This window comes from Haliaeetus albicilla, chromosome 7 (assembly GCF_947461875.1).
Source record: "Haliaeetus albicilla chromosome 7, bHalAlb1.1, whole genome shotgun sequence".
NCBI lineage: Eukaryota > Metazoa > Chordata > Aves > Accipitriformes > Accipitridae > Haliaeetus > Haliaeetus albicilla.
Window position 1 is genome coordinate 32941736 of NC_091489.1, and position 4168 is coordinate 32945903.

The following is a 4168-nucleotide window of genomic DNA, read 5'->3' on the forward strand; positions in this document are numbered from 1 at the left end:
AGGGTTAAATTAGAGGTGACATTATTGAACAGACCTGTAGTGCTTGACTGGGCCCAGCTGTGTTGGAGTCTGTAGGCTCATCCACTGTGCCAGAAACACACCTGAAACTGGACCTGTGTCCTGCAAGCTGCTGCAGAGCTATTGATAAGCAGAGGAGATGAGGGGAAATGCAAATTTAATTATTTGGGTACAGAGCTGGGAGAGACTAAAAGCCAGCTATGCTTTCCTCTTTCCACAAATCCTCAGCACACTGTGTTGCATTTAACTGCTGCAAGCAGTAAATGTTTGGTTAAAATGAAAGTTATGTTGCTTTTTGCAAGACAGTGGTTCCCCAATAATTCCTGCGTGTATCAGCAGTCTCCAGTGTTACTGGTTTAGTTAGTATTGCACTTGAATTTTAAGGAAGCGAAAGAGGTGAGCGTCCTTTGTCTATACAACATAATTTCAAAGTAATGTATTTCTTCATATCTGTATTATCTCAAGTCAATCATTGAGAGGGGAAAAAATCCAAATTTCTTCCTTCTGCCTTCACCAGGCTGTAAATTAACAGCAAGGAGCGACTTTCAATAAAGTTCACAAACGTAACTTCACTGTTGGGATGAATCAAGCCCAGAAAGGAAACCAGCTGAAATAAATAAGTAACTGCTGAAAGTCAGCTAGGGCTTACTGAAGTGACAGTCGGCTGGGGGTGGCCAGGCTGAGCCCCCTTTAGAGGACCACAGGGTGAAAAAGCAGCAGCTTGGGACTTCATGAAATGCAAGTGCCTTTAAAGGCAGGCAGCCTGAGTTAGATATACAGAAAAAATAGAAGTGCCCAGAATCAGTCAGTGACTTTAGAAAATCATTCCCCAAGGGTTCTGCAAAATTTACCGGGCTCTGCTTTAGAGGAATAGGGAAAAGCCTAGATTTTGCTTATTGTACTTCTTCAGTGAAATCCTTAAACTCACCACTAATTTGCCTGTTGTTTCTCCAGGAGGTGGCTTTTCTTAGACTGCTTATTTAGAAGTACCTTAATTCCTTTACAAGGAGGAAAATCTTCAGGAAATGCCCACGTGCAGAAAACCACAGGGGCCTTGCACTCCACCACAACCACCCGCAAAGCCCTTCTGCTCCTTCCCGCCCTGTGGGGAGATGCCCAATTTTAAGAAACCAGCAGGTGGTGCTGCAATACATCAAGTATTTATTTCCCTGCACAGGGAAAACGGGACAGATGTACTAGGGGCTGCCTCTGACCACCCCCAACCCCTGAGGAAAACCGCTCCCCGCCTCGCACCCGACAGCCTTGTGCAATTGCAAATGCAGACCGTGCAGCTCTGTCTCCCGCCCCGGCGGACGGATGTCCCGCTCTTTGCTATTTCCAAACATGTGAAGCAATTTCTGATGGGGAGAGAGAGGCCTTTTGGATTGATCTTGCCTCACACAGCAGCGAGACGGGGCAGTCATCAGGGTGCCGAGGGCAGTTGGGTGAGGGGATGGTGCATGCCTCTCCTCAGAGGTGGTTGGTGAGGGGTGTGGAGACGGCAAGTCCACCATGATCTCCCAGCACTTTGCCCAGCTCGGCCTTCCTCACAGTGACAGGTTCACCTGGCAGTGCAGGTCTCAATTTGGCTGGCACCCCTCAGACAGGGCAGCCATGGCTCCCTCCCTCCCTGGCGTTTTCGTTGGTGCTGGGTTTCTGCCCACAGCTTGGAGTGGCTTGGGGCATAGAGAAAGGCTTGTTTTTCCTCAAAAATTTTAAAAATACCTCAAAACCCCCAAGAAACAATGGTGATTTTGTGCCTAGCACTGCAGCCCTGCTGCCAGCCTGCCCCACAACCTTCTGGGACCTTCTGGTGCCTTCCGGAACCTTCTGGTGCTTCCCCTGTCAGGGCAGTGGGGGTGACCCAATTGCTGCCTCCACCACCTGCCTCCAGCTAGTGTGGTGAAAATTGTGAGGAGCCCCCCCCTCAAAAAAAAAAAAGGGCAGCAGAGTTACAGGGGGACTTTGGAGCAAGGCACCGGAACACACGCAAGGCACCGGAACACACGCAAGGCACCATGAGCAAGCCGGGCATGTTTATGTGCAGGGGGAGCTCTGCAAAACATGGCAGTGTAAAACAGGACTGGCGTGGATGCCCTGCATTATTTTTCCTCTCCCTTGTGGAAAAAAGGAAAGTTCTCAAAATGTTTGCCATTTATTTGTGAGATTGTCCCTGCCTGCCAGCCAGCACCTGGTGCCCTGTGAACCGATGGCATGCCACGAGGAGAAGGGGTCGAGCTGCTGCTAATCGGCAGGCAGCAACAGTGAGGACAGGGAGAAATATGCTCAGGGAGGGACCCAACAACGCTGCGCAGCTGTTTTTGTTATACCACCGAGCTGTAAAGTTGAAAAATGATTTGAAAAGCAAGGGATGTGCTGGGAGTACTGGCGTGTCCCGCTTATGGGCGCTTGGGGCATTCTGTGTAAATTGAACTTTTTTCCCTTGTTTTTTTGGATGGCTTAATATCGCAGCAGTGGAAGGGAAGAGCAACAACACACTTGGAGTTCAGAGCCTCTTGCCTGATCCCTCTGGCACCGAACTGCACCAGAGTGAGCTGAGGACAGAGGCAAAGCCTGGCTGCTCCCTGTCTTTTCATTGCTGTAATCCAAAACGTGGAGGTTATTTCAGTGCGGAGGTTGCACGTGAGAAGGCCCTCAGTTTCTTTTATTAAAAAGAAAAATATAAAAAAAAAATCAACTGGGACGAGAAGGATAACTCCTGCATGATTTACCGGACAGCAGGGGAGCAAGCAGAAGGACCTGGCATGGACTAGAGTGGCCTTGCTGGAGATGGAGTCATTTGCACTGGGGGAATATCTGGCCCATCAGCTGTACCCATCGGTTTGTACACTGATGCTCTGCAGACTGGGGTCACAGGCCCTGGGAGCAAGACCGCCTGCATTGCCTTTGCAAGTAAATAGCAACATGCAACTTTTATTTTTTTCTGCAGGATTGTTTGATAATTGTGAGTCAGGAGTGTGTGTGGATGTTTCTGGGCTTCTTTTGGTCTGCTCGGGAGCCTGTTTGGAAGGCGACCCCTTTGTTTCTGACCAAAAGCACCTAGGAAAACCTGCCCCTTAAGAGGAGTTATTCATCTCAGTGAGGGAAAAGGGATGGAAAGACAATTACTGTATCTTGTGACTAACACAATATGTGACTCAAAATGTTAGGCAAGACTGCTGACGTCATAGCCTCTTCCCCACAACTTGAAATCAGTGTGAGAGGCATCAGGTTGAAATGTGAAGTAGTTCCCCTGAAGCCAGGTTGCTCTGGCTTTGCATCCAAAGCCAGTCTGTAACTTAAAGAAAATGGAACTAGCAGGCTTATTCCTATTACAAACACAAAATTTAGAGGTCTCTGCTGTAGTCTTTGTGTTTTGATTTAGCAGGGAGCAGGTGGATTTCATGCAAGAAACCAAGAGGGTGCTGTGAAGGTTAAGGAGCCTCATGGCATCAGGGCCTGCAGCCCTACTGCAGGGTCCTGCTATGGCTTGGGCAAAACCTCGGAAGTAATGTCATTTTTTCCTCCTCACCAGACTCTCTTCTGACATTCCTGGATTTGTTGTACAATGCAGATTTGGGTTTCATCTTGGTGTAGGAATGGGTGCTGGTGTTCTTTTTGCAGGATAAGATGGCTGTGAGGTCTTTTTTTCTGTCCTCTTCTGATGTGCCTGTTCATGTCTCTGTTCCAAAAGGTTTGAGGAGCTTTGAATTGGACTGTGAAAGGATGGTTCTTTCAAGGGGCTCCTCACATGCAGGGTCTGGAGAAGCTGAGCTCTGTGCAAAGGACAAATAATTTGTTTAACTTGGCATTTTCAGCTTTCAGAATATGGCTTTAGGCCGAGTCTGAGTGACAATAAAAATAATTACTCTGAAAAGTGGAGAGTTATGGGAAATTCAGTAAGTCTTCTAGAAAACTGAAGTTTATTTTGACAAAATGAAAAATAAAAAGGGGATTGTGCTTTTTTACCTTTGTGTTGAAATTATTAAAAAAAAAAAAGAAACAAAAAGTTACTATGATGACTAAATTTTTGATGCATTTTCCTCTGGGAAATATCAATATAGAGAATTCATATGCTACTAGGGGAATCTTATCTTCCTGTCTGCACATGAGCAGTCTTGATTAAGCTTTCTTGTTCTGTTAGGAAATT